At 38.3% G+C, this 22,512-nt stretch overlaps 1 non-coding gene across 1 annotated transcript; it reads right to left on the bottom strand.

Moving 5' to 3' along the window:
• Window positions 1-280: 280 nt before the first annotated feature.
• TRNAR-UCG lies at window positions 281-365 on the bottom strand. Its single transcript has one exon. It is a non-coding gene; the product is annotated as a tRNA-Arg (tRNA).
• Window positions 366-22,512: the final 22,147 nt, after the last annotated feature.

Raw genomic sequence — 22,512 nt, 5'->3', positions numbered from 1 at the left:
ACTGCTTATGGCATTTAAACATGTTTAGCAAGTCAGCTTGACTGAGGTGTCCTTTAATTATACAACATAACCTAGTTTAAAAATATTTGATTTATTTGAATTGTTGAACTCAAAATACGTGTTGGGTATTTTACATTAATTTAATTTTATTTTTAAAAAATTTTTAATGTTTACTTTTGAGAGAGAGAGAGAGAGCAGCGAGCATGAGTGGGGGAGGGGCAAAGACAGAGAGAGGAGACAGAATTTGAAGCAGGCTCCAGGCTCTGAGCTGTCAGCAGGGAGCCTGAAGCGGGACTTGAACCCGTGCACTGCAAGATCATGACCTGAGCCGAAGTCAGACGCTCAACCAACTGAGCCACCCAGGCCCTCCTACACTAATTTTAAAAAGAGTATGTTTTATATATGGCTAGTCTGTTTGTCAAATGTTGCCTTTTATTATTCTCAGAAGTTTTCATATTTCTTGCCATCGCTAAGGATGTTTACTCACCCAAAGAATAACATAGAAAAAAAGCTGTAAACCTGAACCCTAAAGGACAAATTGATGGTGAAAGGTTGCCATCTTACCAAGGCCTCTCTAGGGTCCACTTTGAACCACAGATTTCACGCAGTGTGTGTGTGTGCATGCGTGTGTGTATATACATACTGTATGTGTACATATGTATTTGTATACATGCGTGTATATATACATGTATATTTGTACACATATTACATGTGCTATATGTACACATGTATATATACACATGTGTATTTATATACATGTGTATATGGATACTGTATGTGTGTATGTATATATATATATGCTGTATGTGTGTACATATGTATTTGTATACATGCGTGTATATATACATGTATATTTGTACACATATTACATGTGCTATATGTACACATGTATATATACACATGTGTATTTATATACATGTGTATATGGATACTGTATGTGTGTATGTATATATATATATGCTGTATGTGTGTACATATGTATTTGTATTTGTATAAAGATATATTAAGTATAGCCACCACACATTAGATCAAGGCACCCTATGAAACATTCTCTACTAAGGACAGGAATAATTTTGAGCACTGTGGGGGAAATCCTAAAGAAGCCTAATTAAAATCACCCATGAACAGATATTGCTTTTTCATATCAAGTATTTATCACAGAATTTGAGCTTTCTTTAAAAAAAAGGCACTCTAAATATTTACTAATAAAACCTTCAGAATCAATTTCCTGCCGACTTGTAGATGAGAAATAATAAAAATTCTAGGTGATATATGTAAGGTTTGTGACCACACAACAGAGAAGAAATGATTCTGAGACTGATGATGCCTCCACCTGCCAGGTCTGGAGGTCTGAGCGACCTCCCTGATTCCTTGGCCCCTGCCTGTCTTCCCCTGCAGCCTCCAGGAATGGCTGGCCAGACAGCCTCGGGCTTCCGGTAGGGGCTGCTGTTGTCTAATACAAGGCCTATTGTTCTCAATACAATTGGGTTATCCCTTCAAATCATTTCTAACCTTTGCCCTTTCCCAGGATTTAATCTATTTAAATTGATATGGGTTATTTGCTCTTGAGTTTAATGTGAATTTAATCTTACCTTACTGTCTAATACACGGAAGTGCTATTTTGGTTGCTGATTAGCATTCATTTTCCCCAGAATGTGTTCTGAATATCAGTGAGCTCGTTCAGGAGAATGAATGAGAATTTTGTTTTAAAAACAGTGAAATATCTGATTACTTTCTAAAAACACGTGGAACTGAATCTTGAGGTGATCAATTCTGGAATCAAAGGAAGCCTTTCAGAGGAATTGAAATACCAGCCTTAAGAGACAAAGTTCTGCCTTAAAATTTTTATTTTTCTGCTGTAGAGATGCATTATATTTGCATTTTTGAGCCTGAGTAATTTTAATTCCATTTTTATTGCACAAACCCAAGAGGAACATTTACTTTGTTTTCATTGATTGGTTATACAATTATTCTTTTCAGATACTACAAGAACCATGAACCATAATATTATATTCCTTGCTAATACATTTTGGCAAAAGTATTTACATGAAAACACAATACATAAATGTAATGACTTTCTCAAATGAGTACATTGTTGCCATGAAGCAATCACGTTTATTTTAATGCAAGTAAAATTCATTAAACTTTTCTCAATTAGCAAAGCGACTTTTCCAAATGAACTAGTGAAGGAAAAACACTGCCTGTTTTATCCTAACCCAGTTGATTGGCCTTTTATTACCAGATGCCTATTTAAGGAGGAGGGAAAAAAAAGTAGTTTTCAATTTTAATACACTTGATGCAATGCTGACTTCTAGGAGATTAGGTATGCTTCTGATACACTTAGTTTCTTTTTGGTTAGTTTCAAAGTAAAAGTTAGATGCGAAAGCAAAAGCCTTTCAAGCAATGATTCTACCTTCAAGACTCTCTCATGTTGAAAGAAGGAACTTGAAGGCCCAAATGAACAAATCCTTTGAATTGCAAAACTTAATTTAAACAAAAGAATGTCGTATTTGTCCCCTTTCACTAAAATGTTTAAATCCCTCCATAAGCCCAATAACCAGATTAAGTCATTTGACACACACAGTTGAGTTGAGCCTTATATCTGTAAGTGCAAATGTAGCTTTTTGGGAAAAGAATACAATTACCTTTGAATTCACATTTATATAGTATAGATTTCAGATTAATTGAACTGCCTCTTTCTAAAGTAATTTTTCAATTCTAATGTTGGTTATTCATTTTATGTATAGACTGAAAACACCTTTTTCTTTTTTTCGGTATAAAGAAAAATAAAAGGACACTAGCTGTGCACACACTGAATGACTCAGAGTATGGGATTTATAAAATCTGTTAGATATTCCTAATAAAAATGCGAAGACTAAGAAGTTCACTATCCCATGTATTGATGGGATTCCTGCTCTTAAAATACTTCATATCATGGAATCTAATTCTGGGAATATCTGTTTAGCATTCTTTGGATGGACTGTAAAATGTTAGTTAAATAACATTTCTGAGGATATAAGGTTAATAATGAAAATTCCAATTTCTAATACTGTTCTTTTACAATAAGGGACAATTGATATAGTCTCTGTGTTGTAAGGAGCTAGAGTGAGGTGTAAAAGTCTACCTTAATACTGAGGAAACTTATCAAAATCTTTGTCTCTCTCTCATATTCCCAATAGCTCTTAAATTGACAGGGGGTAGAGTCCGAAAGGAAAAAGAAAAAAAATGAATCACAGCAATAAATTAGGAGCATATGATATTCTCTAATAAAAGGAACAAGACTCCTTGGGAAAATGGCTGATTATAGAGCTGAGGGAGAAAATATTCCAGATGAACTCAGAGAATCCTGTAATGCCAGCGAGTAGAGAAGTACTCAGAAAACAGAAAATGAGGCATATCAAAGGGAAACAGGATCCAACCTAACAGAGCACCAATGGACAAATCTGGAAAAATTTAGGCAACAAAATAAATAAGGTAGTATTAGATTATAATCCAAAATATGAAATAAATGACAAAGAAGATGCAATTGAACAAATAAAAAATAAATAAGGGAGAAGGGTATAATTCTAAATGATTTATATAGATACTCATCACCTGTCTCAGTTCTTCACCCCTGCATGTGGGTCATGCTTCCAGACTTGCTTCTGAAGAGTAGAGTATGGGAAGGAGAAATGATAAGTAACTTTACATGATAAATACAGCAAATGCTACCTGGGCCACATCATTCTGGTTCACAGCATCAGTAATGTGACATTCATAGCATGTATCCCTTATATGATGTGACAAGAATGATACCTCACCTCCATGGTCTTCTTCTCAAATACCCCTAACCCCAGTCTAACCATGGAAATAAACATCAGACAAACCCATATTTAGGGATACTTAATGAAATATTTTATCAACACTCTTCACATTGGCCAAAGTTATCAAAAACAAGAAAAACCCTAGAAACTGTCACAAGCCAGAGGAGGTTAAGGAGACATGGTGACTAAATGTAAGGTGATATCCTGAAATGTGACCCTGGGACAGGGAAAAATTGATGAAACAGACTAAACTATGGGGTTCACTTAATGGTAAAGTACTGATGTTGATTCGCTAGTTGTGACAAATGAATCACTATACACTGTTAACTGTAGGGGACACTGAATGAGGTGTTTTCAGAGAACTCTGGGCTATTTTTGCAACTTTTCTGTAAGTTAAAAATATTCCAAAATAAAGAGGTTATTAAAAACAAACAAAAGGTATTTAAGATCTTACTTCTGTTACATAGGTCTTGACAGGTTTGGGGGAAGTTGGGAGTGGGGAAACAGGAAAATGTGACCCAAGGATTAATCCTTCCTTTAAACAGCATAAGTGTTTTAAATCATTGTATGGTAAAATGGACTTTTTTTTTTTTAAGAAAAAGCATAAATAATTTGTGAAAAATACTCCCATGTTGCACGCATACCCCAACCTTTTCACCTTTCTGGGTATTAGTGACCATAATGCAAATTGGGTGTGAAGAAGTCCATGGTTTGTATTTAGGTAATGATTGACATGGTGGATATGCCTGACTGTATGAAATACAGGCTAGAACTGTGATTTGGACATAACAAAAACAGGGCAACTGTTTTTATACTGAGGACTCCCTTTGCCTCTTGAATGTGTAGATCCCCAGTCTAGTGGACTCCAAGTTTTTAAAATTGTCCCTTACCCCCCTTTTTTTGAGAGAAGATCTTCTCCAGTAATTACATGAAAAAAGATACATAGGAAACACATTTTGGACAACATGAATCTCTGAAAATGTCTCAGTGAAGTGATAGTTTGACTGAGCCTAGAATTCTAGAAGGAAAACTATTTTCTCTCAGAATTTTGTAGGAAATACACCATTTTCATCTAGCTTCTTGTGTTTTCTAGAGAAGTCTTAATCTGCTTCTCAGTCTTGATTGTTTATATTTAATCTGACGTCTTTCTTTGGAAACACTGTGAATCTTCTCATTGTCCTTTGCGTTCTGAAATCTCATATTTAGGAGCTGATTATAAGTATATTTTCACTAATTGTGTTGGACATATTCAATGTAGAGATTCATGTCTTCATTTAATTTTGGGAAATTTTTATGAATGTTTTTATTGGTGATTTCTACCTCTTCATTTTCCTTGTCACCCTGTTATTTAGGTATCGGATCCTCCTGTGTTGCTCTAATTTTCTTAAGCCTACTCTTCCATTTTCTATTTGTCTTTTAATCTGATTTCAGGGAGAGTTTCTCAGTTTCTCTTCCAGTCTATTTACTGAATTTCTCATTTCTATTATCATACTTCTAAATTCCAAGAATTCTTTTTCTTTTACATTTTTCTGAATGTTCCTTTTTAATAGGACATGTTTCATGGATGCAATATCATCTTTTATTTCCTTGAAGATTTAATGATAGCTTTTTAAAAAGTTTTCATCTCCCCCTGTAGTCTTTGTTTTCGCCAAGCTGCATCTTATTAACTTTTTTCCCTTGGTCCATTTTGTACTGTATCTTTTATTTTGGAAGTTTCCCTCAGATATCTAAGAATTCTTAGCTGCTTGATAATGATTACACGTGGATTACTTAAAAGCTCAGTGAAAGTTCTCTGGTTAGCCCAGGAGGCTTGATGACTAAGGTCTCACTGTAGAGTGATCAGGCTGTTGATGAGAGCTCCCAGCCCACAGCAGTATTTCTAGGTCATCTTTCCCTGGTGGGGTCAGATTTCTGAAGAAGAACCTTTATCATTCCTCCCTGAATGATATAAAGATAACTATCTGCTTTCTGGAAGCTAAGTTGGGAGGCATGCTGGCAGTAGTTTCAACACTGAGTATGGATCCATATTTCACTTTGTCCTTTCCTTTTCAATGTAAGGTCAACACCATTAATGGCTCTAGCACTTCCCAGTCCAGGGACCCTCTTTCTCCTCGCTCTCTAAGGGAATCAGGTACGGGTTCTCTGGCAGGTAGAAGGGATGGGATCCAGTTATAACCTTCTACCACTCCTCCTGTTTTCTGTTCTTCATATACATTTTCTTAAGTATCTGGGGCCATCAATTCCTGAGGCTTTAGAAATTCATTGTGCAAATCATGCTGTTTTTTTGCTTTCTGGTTTACTAGGCTAGATACCTGCTGTCCTGCTTTCCAGCTTCCAACATTGTGTTGCTATCATGTTCTTTCCCATTGTCTTTGAGACTTTACCACTCTAAAACAACAACAACAACAACAAAACCTCCTCAAACCCAACCTAATATGATATTTTATGTGAGTTTTGGTTAGGGTGTCAAAGGAAATGTGTGTGCTTAACCTGCCATCTTTAGATGGAAGTCCTGCACGCCTTTATTGAGCACCTGCCCAGAACCTGCTATAGAGCTTTAGCCTGCTATTGCCTTGTGGAAATGAGCTGTCCAAGTTGTCCAGGGAAACTGGAAGTCTGTGTTTAATATGAAATAGTGAAATGAGATATTATTAATTAAATATTAAAATACTAACATGAAATAGCCCAATATACACTATTAGCAAGTAGTTAAAAAAAATTTAAACATTGTACATAGAAGACATTTGTGAACCAGACTGAACTGCAGATTTCCAACCTCTGCCACAGATCTATTCATCCTGGTTTCATTTCTCGAGATTATATAGTGTCACTCAAAATTTTCATGGCCCATGTCACCGGAAATTTGGATGTTAATTTCTGGGGAACAGTAAGCTTGTTAACATGTGGGGGGAAAAGGAAATTTGGGTCCATTAAGAAAGGAGCCCAGAAATTCTGTATGTTCTTTGCCATGGAGAAGCACTATTTTTTCATATAGAGTTGACCCTACTCCTCAAAACCAACCTGATTTTCCAAGGTCTTTCTGATCAAAATGGATCCTGTAATAGTATCTAGCTGCATAAAGGATGAAGCTCTCTACCTATTGATAGGAAAAGATTGACAAGATACCTTGTTAGGCGAAATAAAGCACATTAGAAAAGAGTATATCTCATTTGAGACTTCCTGTGTTAGAGAAAATGGGGATGTATTTTTATAGTTGCTTATATATTCATGAAGAAAATCTTTAAGATTACATATAAAAAATGAAGAATGACTGTTAACCTATGGGGTGGGAACAGGGCAGATGAGACAATCTGGAGAAGAGGCTTTTGCTTTATACCATTTCCCTCAGGTATGATATCACGTTTTGAAAAATTAAATTAAAAAATATATCCTATTTTAAACACAAATCCGTATCCATCTAACTTCAATTTTGTAAAGGGTGTTTTGCCGGCTTATGTACTGGAAAGGTCCAGGGGCTAGGTAGATGGGCAAGGCATGGATGAATAAACCAGACTTTCTTACTTTTGTTCTCTGTCAACCCTCAGCTCCTCAGTGTTGGCTGCATTCTCTCTTGCAGCAGATGGCTGCCTGCAAAGGTTCAGTAAAAATCGCCACAAGATGCCTGAGTCAGAGGCTTATATTACTCCAATACCTTCCCAAAGCGGAAGAGAAAACATCTTTCCTTCTCTGGCCATAAAGGCCCAAGAACTCTGTGCCATCCTTCCTGATCCCTGAACCAATTACTGTGGTCTGGAGATACCATACTGTATTCTGATTGGCTAAGCCCAGGTCACATGGGGATGGCTAGGTTGCCTTCCTTTGTGTTACCACACAGAAAGGGGAAGAGTATTTCCCCACACTAGGGGAGATGGGTAATGAACACATATCTACTATAGAACCAAATGTGCTTTAAAACCAGAACAAACCTAAAGACTCAGACCTTTATATCTAGACTTGCTGCAGAACCCCGGGAACCATAATACTAGGGACATGGAAAAAGACCATTACCTCTCCAAAAGTGTGCTCTCCATTTCAGTGGGCTCTGAAGTTGAGACTGGAATAGGACATCTTTCTCTAAGACCCTACCTGATTGAAGTTACTGTTGCAAACTGAGAAACACATTAAGCCCCTTCCCCTCACAGACTGTTTATTCCCTCCTGCTCTAGCTTTTGAATCTAAACATTTTTTCTTTTTTCTTTTTTTTTTGAATCTAAACTTAAATGGTGAGATAAAGGAAGACGTTTGCCAAAAGAGAGAGCAATACAGGAAGCTCTGGTTTCAGAAATGCTGAATTACTCTTCACAAAACTGCCAACTTTTTAGAAAAGAAAAAACAGCTAAGCTCATTAAAAAGTCATCTAACATGACTGAAGACAGAAGGGTGGATGTGCAGTTAGCGAATTACCTAACTCCTGCATCTTCTTTTTTTTTTTTTTTTTTATTTCTAGGAGAGAGAGAGAGACAGCGTGAGCAGGGGAGGGTCAGAGAGAGAGGGGGAGATACAGACTCTGAAATTGGCTCCATGCTCTGAGCTGGCAGTCAGCACAGAGCCCGACGCGGGGCTCGAACCCACGAACCGCGAGATCATGACCTAAGCGAAAGTCGGACGCTTAACCGACTAAGCCACCCAGGCGCCCCCTAACTGCTGCATCTTGCAGCTTTCTCGGAACCCTGGGAGAACCCATCTGCTTCAAGAGTGTACACAGGTACACTCAAAAATAGCTACACCCCATGAACTAGGAGAGGAAGCAGGGTGAGCTAAACCACTTGGGTCCCTGAAATATCAGTTTCCTCATCTGCAAAATGGGGATAAGCCTGTTTTATAAGATTGTGGAGAGTTATATAATGCCCTGTTGCTACTATAACAAATTACCACAGATTTAGTGGCTTAAAAGGACACAGACTTCTCTTTACGGTTCTGGTGGTCAGAAGTCGTAAATGGGCTGTCAGGACTGCATTCTTTCCAGAGTATCTAGGGGAATAATCCATTTCCTTGCCTTCTTTAGACTCCAGAGGCTGCCCACATTCCTGGGCTCCTGGCCACATCACTCCAACTCCTGCTTCGGTGGTCATTTTCTTTTCTGACTCTGACCCTCTTTCTTTCCTTTTATAATGATCCTTATGATTACATTGGTCCACCCAGAGACTCCAGGTTAATTATCCAATATCATTTTCCTTAATCACACCCACAAAGTCTCTTTTTCCATGGAAGGTAAGAGACTTACAGGCATCATGGGTTAGGACATAGACATGTTTAGATGCCATTATTCTTCCCTTCTACAGGAACACAAAATGAAACAATATCGGTGAAGATTTGCAATGTGGTGTTTGCCACATAATAGCTACTTGACCAAGTGCCAATTTGCAGATTTTAAGCTTTAACAATTCAGATATCTGACTATGCATTCAGTCCACCACTCAATTCTTAGATATTCAATAGTCTAGTGGGGGTTGGAATACATAACTCTATTTTCTCATGGATGCCATCCTAATTTGTTTATATTTATGAGCTCTGGATACTGACCTTAGAAGATACTTTCTGTTCAGAAGTAAAGGGCAGTCTTTGAATGGAAATATTTTAAACAGCAAAACAGTTAACATGCTAGTTCTCTTCAGTGACTCTTTAATGAAAGCCAAATGGAACACATAGGTTGTGGAGAATTTTCAGAGGATACTCAGTGTCCTAAAAAATGTTACATCTTGTAAAAATTAAACGGTTATTTCATCAAAGTGTGTTGTAGGAGGTCAAGATTTGACAATACAGATGTTTGTGCCTCAGAAGACCTCCTTATTTGTATTTGGACCAACAGGTTCCCAAGGCATCCCCTTGGGATACCCTTTGGGGAGGGTCCTGCTGGCCCTAAACTGTACTCTGCACCTAGCAGGGCCCTGAATCAGGGTGGTGGATACTAAATACTGATGTGTTTCACATGGCCCATTGCACTCCAAGGACCTCAATGGCCAAATAAAACTCCTTACCACTTTGAAGATACGCAGTACCTTTTGAGAGCCTCCCAAAAAGATTCATGAAACTTTATTCATACATCTAAAGAAAGAAAGAGATGATGGCTTCATTAATTTTAGTGAAACAAATAAACACCCATGATACCCAGAAGGGTCCATCTTTGCAGTAATGAAGTTTATATTTGGTATGATGGGCCATCCCTCATATGTGTTCTTCCTGGTTAATAATAGTCTTTGTTTGGTAGGCACTCTCCTAGGAGGGAATGCTAATGTAATACTCACTGAGTTTTTCTGCTACTGGCTGGGAATTATCAATAGGTCATAAATAAACTACCAGTACATAGGAAAGACAATAAGATTATATATACTCCTACTACCTACAATTACAGTAAGAGCAACAATTATAAGGTTGCACTCCTACAGCCACCCTAGGGAGAAAATGAAAGGAAAATGTTCCATTAGCTTAATGAAGAGAGCACAGCAGAGCTACAGTCAAATTTTCTCACTATTAGCACCTATGGTGTGCCCTAGCACACAAGGGAAGCTCAATACACAGGGTAACAATTAAATTTCCTGACAATTAGCCCCTACCACGTACATTCCCTGAACCCAAAGGAGACATTTCAAAGCATCACATTGACATTCTCCACCTTTTGACGATGGAATTTGAGTGAGTCACTTGCTTGTGGAAATGGAGTCGGGACTAAAAGTTTATTTTATCGAGAACAGCAAAGTGTCATTGGCAGACTTTCTGGAGAGTACACAGAAACTGAATGGTGGGTTTGTAAAAGGGGGAACTGTGAAAGATGAAAGAAATGTTCACGCCAACCTAATTAGAGCAAAGATGGACTGGATCCATGTTGGTAATTTCAGTGTTCAGAGTAACTTCACTGCTACCTGTGTTAGGAAGGAGACCAGTTGTGGGGGAGGTGCTGGAAATAGATATGAGGTCTCTCATTCCAAATGCCAAAGAACCAGGTTTGCTTCCTGGAAGGCACTGTATAGAGAAGGAGGCTCCTGAGACTGGCTCCCTTGTGTCCAGATTCTGGTCTACCCCTTCACCTCACCGAACTCCGATTTCCTTCTTCTGCAAAATGGAGGTGGCAAATGTCCATGGGTTATCAGGAGGATTAAAAGAGAAAAGGCCTAGGGATCTATCAACAGTAAGTGCTTAACAAATGTTGGTTATTATGAGAGACTCTTGAATGCTGAGAACAAACTGAGCACTGATGGGTGTGGGGGGGGGGAAGAGGGAGATGGGCATGGAGGAGGGCACTTGTGGGGCTGAGCACTGGGTGTTATATGGAAACCAACTTGACAATAAACTTTGTAATAAATAAATAAATAAATAAAATAAAAGTAAAAAACCCCCCAAATGTTGGTTATTATGATCTATATTCAGAACCAGCCTAGAACAGTATGCATTTGGATGGCCTAAGTACATATTTGTGTGCAAAGAATATTCTCAAAATTTCCTTCTGGAGACCAAGGTTTAAACTTTACTTGGGCAGTAGACAGTGAGCAGTTCACTTTGTTTCGTCTCAATTTAAGAAGTAAACGATGTTTTTGCAGTTTGGAGATGCAACTATCTGAACTGCTCTACAAATCATCCATAGATATTATGGACAAATACAGGCAAACAATGGGAATCCCCACCCCCATTATCTAGAGCACAAGAGGCTTTTGCTTGGTCCAGCTTCTGCACCCCATGAAGTGGAATACTGACCTTGACCACACCAATCCACTACAGCGATTGCTTCTTGTTGCCATGTGGAGTTGCTGTTGAAAAATGGGTGCTCCACCGTCCAACAGGCCTGACACAGAGTGCCAGGAAGTCTCTGGGCAGCACAAAGCAGTTCTTAAATGAAGACCAATACCTCTTCGTTGGAGCCAGCTTTGATCAAAGGTGCGCCTCCAGCATAAGCCTTTAACCTGCCTTGTACCCCATGACCTCCAGGGCACAATTTGGCCTCAGTAACTCTGGATCGGAGTGGGTTCAACCCAGAAGGCTCTCTCAACCTTCCTTGTAGTTCACACCTCCAGGAATCAGGTCACTTCTCAGTTTAAATCCTCAAAACACGCTCAGGATGGTTTCCTGGATTGCAGTTTCCCAACTTTGACTTCTTCTTTTTTCTTAGTTTATTGTCAAGTTGGTTTCCATATAACACCCAGTGCTCATCCCAACAAGTGCCCTCCTCCATACCCACCCCTCCGCTTCCCCTCTCCCCCACCCCCATCAGCCCTCAGTTTGTTCTAAGCATTTAAGAGTCTCTCATGGTAGTAGTTACTGATAGAAAGCTGAAAAGAAAAATGGCACGTCAAGTAGCAGACTTTATCTTATTGAGAAACCATGTTCCCGAGGATAGTGTGTCAAACATTATTATCCTTAGTGTCTGTGGATTGTGCTGGTGTTTCAGAAGGTAGTTTGCAACTGCAGTTAGAATTTAGATGTTTCCTGAAATTGCCACAGTAGTTTTAACATCATTTAGTTTGTATGAAGATACTGAGTTTGAAAAGTGAAAGCACTTCTCAGTTACACCTTCACCTGTCCTTGTGATACCTGCCATTTTGTGACAAGCAAGGTCACTTCTTTCCTGAATGGTGTGGAAGCTGCTTTTCACGGCACTTGCTGCTCTCTTCCTGATTACCAGAAGGTTCTCTCTTGCCCTCTGCCTCGCCTGCCCTCAGTTTCTCTGACAGTTGTCCATTAGGTTGTAAAAATCAGATCCTGCTTCCATCCCCCAGAACTCTTCATCCTTTTCTTTCCCTTTTTTTTTTTTACCTCTAAAGAATTTATCACTACTCACATACTACATATTTTACTTATTGCTGTAATTTTGTTAACATTTGTTAAGTAGAGCCCCAGGGTGTCGGAGGGTGGCCCACGATTCAACAAAACCACAAGGGAAAGTGAAACAGCAAAGCTTATTACTCACAGATTCCGGAGGAAGTACGTGGCATGCCTCAAGGGGCCCTGACGGTGGTCGAGGCAAGGTGCCAGGGGAGACAGTAAGGTAAGTCTGCAGGTATACCTGGGGGTTCCTGGCCAGATTGGCCAATTCAAACCAAAAAAACAAAAAACAAAAAACAACCAAGGTTTTCATCTCATTTAAGCGGTGCAGAAGGAGAAGGCCCAGGGAGATGGGGGAGAGTGCTTATCCCAAAGGTCGTATCAGGAACGTAGATTTACTTGTGACTGTGGGCATGTGTTCAAGGGAGGGGCTGATGTGGGTTCGACACCCCAGCAGGCAGCTTGGCCACACAAAATAGATGCTAAGGCAGCACCCTTGTGGTGTAGTTTAGCTACACTCTCAACACCTAGTTATGTCTTTATTTTCTGTTTCTCCTTATCTATAAGTTCCATGAAGATAGTGGTTTTGTTTTATTCATTGTTGAATCCCTCATGATTAATTTAGTGCCTGAACATAGTACATGCTGTATATATACGCTGTTGAATTAAAAGAGAATCTGTAGGTTTACAAAGTTGTGTGTGTGTGTGTTTGTGTGTATGTGTGGGTGTGTGTGTGTGTGTGAGAGAGAGAGAGAGAGAGACCCAATCAAGGAACTTCCATAAGGGAAAAATGTTCTTCTTAATTTTCTTTTTTATTTTAGAAAAAGAGCAAAATTGGGGGAGAGGGGCAGAAGGAGAGAGAGAGAAAAAGAGAGAGAGAGAGAGAGAATCTTAAGCGGGCTCCTCACTCAGTGTGGAGCCAGACACGGGGCTTCATCCCATGACCCTAGGATCATGACCGGAGCTGAAATCAAGAGTCAGACACTCAACTGACTGAGCCACCCAGGCACCGCAGGGGAAGTTTTCTGTAATTCCACAACTTGCTTTCCTCACCATGTGCCCTATGATCATTGTCACCACTATCACTTTTTCCTTTTGTCTCTTCTCTTTTCCCAAAATAATGTGCCTACCAAAGATAAAATTTGGCTTATGCGAAATGTAGATGTACAAGAGAAACATAGAAAGTGATGGAGACCTCAGAGATTATGCAGTCATCTTGCCTTGTTCCTACATTTTTTGGATGAAAGAACTGACAACAAATGATATGGTCACAATTGCATAACCACCAGCACTGCCTTTTGTTTTAGTTTTGGGATAGATAAGTCTTGTGACTTCATAAAAAGATTTGAAAACCTGTCCTTATCAGGATAGAAGCTCCCATAAGCTCATGAGCCCTCATGCACCATTTGGGACCTTGAAGTAATGACACGGGCTAAGTCACTGTGTCAGGCAGGCCATGGGAGTAAGATGAGCAGAATGGTTGACGTGGTGTGATCTGATCTGAGAGGTGGTATGGAGGCCCTATAACCCAGGATACAGAACACTCCCCACGTCAGAAACTTCACCTTTTGTCTTTGTGTGAAGCTTTACTCACGCCACAATCCTGTTTGAAAAGTGAATCCTCTGAATGGTGTAACACGCAAGGTTCCTTATACTTCAGTGGGGGACCCAGAAACTTTGAAGTGATCTTAGATTATTGGGATTTCACAGGAGTACTGAGATTCTAGGATTGGGGAAAGAACCGAGTGGAAACTAGGATGTGCTCAAAGATGAAACAAACATGCTGAGAGCTCGGAGAACTTAAGTTCTGAGTTGCTTCTCCAGTTTAACGGGTTAAAAAACAAAGGCTTTATAGTGTTAACGGTGGGATATGATGTAGAACTAATCACGTCGTATAGTGGTCCAGGCAAGCAGTGATACACAGTTACTTAACAACTGTTAATTTTACTAATTAGCCCTTGATTCTCACTGAGTAGTGATGAACGTGTAAAGATGGGTGCAGGGTATCTCTGGATGTTCTCTGCAGCTCGTGTACCTGGCATGAAACAAAGCATGTTTTGTGGACAGTGATGAAATGAAAGTATGCAGTCTTGTGTTGAGGGCAGGGTGGTCCCCTCCTGACGTAGGCATTGTCTGCGGAGAAGCCTAAACACAATAGTAAAACTGACCAAACATTGGTCTGCTTTTTATTGTCATGTGCCAATAAATCTGAATTATTATAATGTTAGTGACAAAATAGTCCTCTCCCAAACGATCTCTTGCTTGTCTAAATTCTAAATCATTACTGTGGCTATTGCAGAGTTGAAATAAAATATATGTAAATTTCAGATTAGCACATTTTGATAACTTATCCTTTAATAAACAATGCATCCTGCATGGAAGTTAATTTGGAGAATTCCCAATTATACCATCAGCCCGCGCACATGGATTTGGCTGCATCCATTTCTTTCCATAGTAATAGCAGTTGGGGATTGGTTGGGTTTTTTCTTAATTATTTTTTAATGTTTACTTTTGAGAGAGAGAGAGAGACAGACAGACAGAGCACAAACAGGGGAGGGGCAGAGAGAAAGAGGGAGACACAGAACCTGAAGCAGGCTCTAGGCTCTGAGCTGTCAGCACAGAACCCGACATGGGGCTTGAACCCATGAACCGTGAGATCATGACCTGAGCTGAAGTCAGGCACTTAACCTACAGAGCCACCCATGTGCCCCAGTTGCAGACGGTTAAAGCCTGCTTTGCAAGGAATTTCTATCTCCAAACTTTATGGTTGTACATGATCCTATGTTTAAATAGTATACTTGAAATTAATAATTTAGCTCAGCGATTTTAAAGATTGGAAACAGAACTTGAGTCATTTCGATCCAGTCATTCTGGGACGTTTTATTACAACAGTGAGACAGCATGCTAAATCTGAAGTGTGAACTTTTTGTTTGAGAAGTGTAAATCTTATTTCAAACATCAAATCTTATACAAAATTTGAATAATACTTCTTTTTATTGTTAATCATTTGTTTTCAACTAGAGTAACTCAAGAAAATAGAGGGCTGCATCATGGTGGTATGATTTAGTTGTCTAAATTTTTTAGACATTTTGATTTTATTAAAATTTACATCAGTTACTCTAATGCTATTATGCGTTACTGTGACAGGCCAAAATGTAGAGATAAATTCACCTTTAATAGACATTAATGTAATTAAGGGGCACCTGGGTGGCTCAGTTGGTTGAGTGTCTTACTGGATTTTGGCACAGGTCATGATGTTCGAGCCCCACATCTGTACCATCAGTGCAGAGCCTGCTTGGCATTCCTTCCTCCTGCCTCTCCCCACCCCCTCTCAAAATAAATAAATAGGCATTAAAAAATACATTAATGTAATTAAAAGTATTAGTATTTTTTCTTTACTTATTCTGCACTAAATATTTCATTTATCCCCCCACTGGCATGATTATTATGCCAATAAAAAAACCCAAAATATCTATACATAAGTGTTCAGTAGAAGACAGTGTTCACTACGTGCATTCCTTTTCTGGCCATCATTCTTATTCCTTTCATGATTAGCACCGAAAACCACATGGAGGGGATAGGCATTAAAAATAATCCACTCCAGGTGTCGAATGCCCTAGTATGCCACTAATATCTACCCTGATTCTATACCGAGATCTTCAACTCGGATCTCCAGTAACTAGTTGCAGCTTTGCAAGTAGCCTTTGTATTTTGGTTGACTTGCTAGGGATTACTAGGCCAATATGCTGTATAAGAACAATCTGAGTTCCATTTTTAACTTCGTTGAAAGAAAGGAATTCTTATTATTGCAATTACTTTGTCTTTACTGGTTAAATTAACATTCAGCTATTGAGGCTGCCGTGCAATAGACGATATTATTTCACCTACTGTGTGTTCAAAGTAGTCTTGTCACAGAAACAGCGTGCTAGCATGAAAAGCCTTAGGACAAATAGGTAAATACATGTCTCTTGTGAATTAAAAAGGGGTAATTATGTCAGCCTCGCTGCATTGGTGTGTGAACAGCTAAAAATAATGGAAGTAAAAGTGTCAGGTAATATTTAACACTAAATACAAATAATCACAAGGTTGTTATAAGAAAGAGAAGGACCTATAAAACATAATTTTCAGTTTCTCTTGAGAGAGTATCCAAATTAGAATATGAAAACGCATGCATGAATACTCGTTTATTTTCCCTTCTTTTTAGGCACCCCCACTCCTACACACCACAGGTTCGATGGCTGCAATTTTCCTGTCAAAATAGATCTTTGCTATAAAAGGCCCTCAAATTATTATTTTTATTTAAAAATTTTATCTTTACGTTTTATACAAACAAAACTCAAAGAAATCCTGATACTGAAAATATTTTGGCTTCCTAGAAACAAGTAGAATTATGCTGTATGGGGTGTGCTTATGACTGAGATGCATTTAAAGACAAACACACCTAAACTCGCAACAGCTCCAAAGCCGTCTCTTTGGTTAACTCCACACTTATTCCAGCGATTCTGTCATCGTACCAAACCTTTCCGGAAATCTCTTTTTCTTTGTGAATGACCTCCAAATCATGTGGCATATTCTTCCAAATATTTGACTTCTTATAAATTGAATCCTATGAATATAAGACGGTTGATTAAGCTAGATAAAGTGGGTTTTATTTAAAGAGGCAATCATAAAGTTCATTTTTCCTTCTGCAGCTTCTAAATTAGCTTTGAAGGCTTTTGCAAAGAGAAGTCTCATTTTTCTAGCTATGATGGATTCACTAGAATCATCTCTCGAGGAGACTAATTTGAAAGACAACATGTATTTGAATACATAAGCTGGTAGAGCTAGTGAAGTGAGTCTCATTTTTTAAAAAATAGTCAAAAAGATTCTAATGGCTTTTGATGTAAAACCATGATTGGTGGAATAACTAAGTTCACTGTGTTTTAGCAAGAATGAACTGCTTGAAGTTAGAAGTCACCAGGGGACTGGCTGACATGATCAGTTTCAGCATCATATTAAATTCTCTCCAATCTTTTTCTTTTAAATTTTGCCTAGAGCTTTATCAGTGGTAGATTAATAACACTATTTTGCATATAACTATTAAACAATTATATCATTAAGTAATTATATAATTATTCTAACCTTATTCTAAAAATGATTTGAGAAAACTAAAATAAAGGATATGATGGCAATAAAGATGGATTAATAAAGATCAATATAATAGTATAAGGTAGTTATAATAGAACAAAAATAGATGCATCGAAACAAAAAACAGAGAATAGTGAAAGGAATACAATACAAAAATAATAACCAACAATATATTTTAAACACTCTGGAAAAGGTCAAATAAAGGCCAACATTTCAGCTCTTAGCTCTTTAAAAAATGTTTTTTAATGTTTATTTTTGAAAGAGAGAAAGACAGAGCATGAGCAGGAGGGGCAGACAGAGAGGGCATAGAACCTGAAGCCGACTCCAGGCTCTGAGCTGTCAGCACAGAGCCCCAAGTGGGGCTTGGATCCACAAACCCTGAGATCATGACCTGATCTGAAGCCAGATGCCTAACTGACTGAGCCACCCAGGTGCCCCCAGCTCTCAGCTTTTAGTTACCAAGGCAGAGAGGATAATTGTCTGTTACAAGAATGAGCATGTGTGTAAGCACTGTGTGTACGGAAGGGGAAACAGTGAGGCTGGTTAGCTCCACTAGATGAAAATCTACATCTGGCTTTGCCACTAACGCAAACTTTTAATTTTTCTGTGCTGCACTAAATGTGGGAATTCAATATATTGCTTTCCTTTATTTTGTTAGGACATTACCAAAAAAATTGGAATGGAAATAATTGTGACCCACTTCCAGTTTACAAGTCATTAATAAAATAGAAAAAGCTCACATTATTTGAGGGTGAGTCAAAAGGAATGAATGAGCATCACCTATGCAATATTCTCTTTCGATGTGTCATGTCATTTAATTCATACACCAATCTTATGAGGTAAGATTTCTATTTTACAAATGAGGACCCCAGGATCAAGGTTTACTTACACTGAGATGGCATTTGAATTGTGTGTACCACCCCAAAGCCAGGGTATATTCTCCGCAGACTACACTGCTTATCACTGAGCCCCTCTGAGGATTTTACTGAAAAATGATCTCAAGTAGCATAATGAAGAGTTATTCCTATATTAGATTCCCTAAGTGTCAAACTTTGATTTTCCAAGAGCTCCTAAATAAATTTTGTGCACTCATCTGTGTCTCCACCTTTCTGTTCACGGTTTACCACCTGAACTATTACTTACTCAATATTTTTCTTTATATATATTCATTTTTAATTATTTATTAAATTTGATTTTAATTCCAGCACAGTTAATACTGCTATATATTCATTTTTTTATCTGAACTTAAGGAGGAAACTTTATATCACTATTAAAGATGTAAAACCAGTGTATTTGCTAGAAATAGAAACAAAGAGAAATACCTATGAGACCTGTAGGTTCGAGCAGCCCCTGGGAAGTTCTCAGGCGCCACCAGCCAGGCAACCGTATGGAACTCTCCTGTGCAGGACCAGGAAGTTCGGAAGCCCCGCCCCTCCGTGGGCGTAGGGGCGTGGTCTTCAACGGGCTGTTCCCTCAGGGTCGCATAGGCCTCCATGTTACCCTGTCGCTCACTTTTCCACTTTCAGACAACAGCGAGACTCAGACCTTGGGAAGTAGAAGGAATATGCCCATTGCTGTTAGTACTCTGCAGCCACAGCTTACTGTACTTTATTCAATAGAGCTAATTTGGGCAAGAGGGCCGGTAAAACAAAACAAAATGTCCCTATTCTGTGTGGAAAGAACAAACTATTTTCAACTCTTTTTAGCATTACTAAGATTTAAGTGCCCTGTAACTTCTGATTTCCAGCTAAATTTGACAACTCAAATGGTGCTTTATTAAATCAATAAATCAAGCAATTTGACATTAAAAAAATATGTTGTCAACTAAATCAATTTTTTCTCTTATTTATTTTAAAAAGTTTCAAGAAAATCCAAAAGGTAACAGCTTAAAGCATTTGTATATCTTAGATTATAAATTCTGGGAAAGCAAGCACTTAATTTTTTCCTGTAGCCTAGTACAGGATACATTAAATGTGTGCTTCAGAATATTCTGAATGTATTCATTTCCTTATCAGACATTAGACTCAGGTTTGATCAGTGGTTCACTTTATGAAGAAATGACTTTCACATGTTACAATTCGTTATGAATGGCACAGACTAATCTTGGATGATATACAGAAAAGTCTTCCAGACAGAATTAAGCTCTATCAATAGTTTGTGGGCTATTACTGCATTTGTTCAATGTTCCTGTGGATAGGTTTTATTTTCATTCAGTCTCACTTTTGGCAGAGTGCTATTTTTTCACACCTTATAATATGTAAATTTTGAGTGAATGTCCTTCCATGAGACAAGTTGTTAAACTTTAGCGAGCTTTAGAAAACTTACACCCACTCAATTCTACAGCCGTTTTATTAATTCCAAGCACCCAGCCAAGCAATGGAATAGGCATTCCTGTAATATAACCTAAAGCTGAATGTTTAAAACCAAGGCCAAAAAAAGGGTGCTTGGCTGGCTTAGTCGATACAGCAACTCTTGATCTCCAGGTTGTGAACTCAAGCCCCACATTGGGCATACAGCTTACTTAAAAAACAAAACAAAACAAAACAAAACAAAACAAAACCAGCGAGGCCAAATGCTATCCCAAATGGACAATTCATACAACTTGGGAGAATCTGAAGGTATAACCATCTAACTATAGGTAGAGACAATGGCATGAAAAGGCCATTCTGAACATTTGCTACAGAAGGGAAAAGCATTGATTGAATACCCATGCAGAGGACTTGGTGTCATTTAATGCTCACAATAACCCTATGAGGCTAGGAGGAAAGTGAAGATCACAGAAGTAAATTTATCCAGGACCACACAGTTTGTAAATAGTAGCGCTGGGTTTTGGAATCAACTGTGTATGACTTCAGAGATCACATATTTCCTCTACACCACTTAATTATATGGATATGTTCCATATATGTTAATGGCTATGTTCAAGATAGTCACTTGGGATTCTTGGATACTGGTGACTCTGTTTCATCAGTATGTGTGAATCACTGAAAGCTGTAGCTTTATGGGATGAGAGGAGTCGTAGCAGATCAGGGCATATCTATTGAATAAAATCAGGATCAACTCTGTTGAATAGTGGGGAACTCACAAAGCTATTGTAGAATGAGTTCCAGAAGGGAAGATGGAAATGCCAAGTGCTTTAATGTTCACTGAAGCAGAACTGCAGAGAATGTGTCCTACGATGGGCAGCGACTGCAGGCCTCAGCTGTTGCTGGCCCAACAGGCGGAGCCAAAGCTCTGCACAGTCTGCCTGAAGTGTCATAAATGGTGGCCATTTCTCTCACTAGTGCTACAGATGGCAGTCACGGGGCAGAAATCACCTATGCTGAATGTGGACTGAACCACCTTTTGCACAATGAACTTTTTATATACAGATGCAAAACCATAATCACTCAAACATCATTAAGGGGAAAGACAGTCTGCTTTATTACATACTAATATTTTGCTACTTCATTGAATCAAGACTAAGCTTCTTTTGTTTCTGGTGGCATGGGGAATACAGATGGGAAGATAAATGTCATTGTCCTCAAGAAGTTCAAAATATTGGTATGGGAAGTCGGGGAAAGGTTTGCAAACTAGTATGTGAGACCAGTGCTTGAGAGCTTGTATTCTTCTTCTTTTACTTTTACACATGTGTATGTGTGCACGTTTATTTACTCAAATGAAACATGGCTAAGAATGTGTTCCAAAGGTACAAGTTCTACTATAGGTGAACTAGAGAAAAAATTCGCTAATTGACTATAACATATATTATCATATCAAGTTATATAAATTCTTTACTTATATTTTCTTTATAATTCTATTTATACATCATCCTATTTTCTTGATAATAGAGGCAAATCTCAAACTATGCATTCAAAATTATCAAGGAAGGGGAGATAGGATAGGGTAATGTATATTTAGTATGTAGAAGTGCTTTCATAAATTGTGTATGTTAGGGTGGAAGTTAAATATTGCAATAATTACTTTTCTTAGGAATTTGTATTTATCCAAATTTCAGACATTTGGAAGCAAAAAATATTCCTTTACATGTAGACACTATGTTAGATGTTCAGGTTTCTGGAATTCTGTTTTGTCAGATAGACTTGCACAAGTATGATGTTGCCCTTCTGATGCCCTTGTTTGCCTGATGAATGTCTACTATCACTTCTTTGAACAATTTCTTCAATAATTTCTGTATTAACAAATGTATAGTCTTCCATATTACAATGCTAATACATTGTGGGAGTTATAAGGTATCATTCAAAATCAGATACTATCTGTCTTTGTGTCTAATTCTAGAGTGGCATTTAGTAAGAGTACAATAAAAGTTTCACACTAAGGTTTTATGGATTAAATTAAGACCTCCATTTCAACTAGATTAGTCAGCAGTTTTTAGTTCCAAGTCATACCTTATGTTCAATTTTGTTTAGGCCTTTAATGTTAAATTCAATGGCTTGTCCTTTTAATATGAAGGAAATTCATATTATGGGCATGAAGCCACTGATATCCACATGAGTTAAAAAGCCCTCTTGTGGGGCGCCTGGGTGGCTCAGTCATTTAAGTGTCTAACTTCAGCTCAGGTCGTGATCTCACAGTTTAGTAGGAGTTCGAGCCCTACATCAGGCTCTGTGAAACCTGCTCGGGATTCTCTCTCCCTCTCTCTCAAAATAAATAAACAAACTTAAAAAAAAAAAAAGCCCTCTTGCCACTACTAATTAAGCTATGCACATTACTAACCACTTTTCCTGGTTACTTCCTTAGTAAAATCAGAGAGGCTTGGCATTTGCTTTATTTCAGAAAAAAATTTTTTTCCATAGATTATGGACAAAGATAGAAGTTCTTTAGAAAC

Source organism: Hyaena hyaena, unplaced genomic scaffold, assembly GCF_003009895.1.
Source record: "Hyaena hyaena isolate Hyena2069 unplaced genomic scaffold, ASM300989v1 scaffold_509, whole genome shotgun sequence".
NCBI lineage: Eukaryota > Metazoa > Chordata > Mammalia > Carnivora > Hyaenidae > Hyaena > Hyaena hyaena.
The sequence above is the reverse complement of the archived record's forward strand: the minus strand, read 5'-3'. Positions and strand labels throughout refer to the sequence as shown.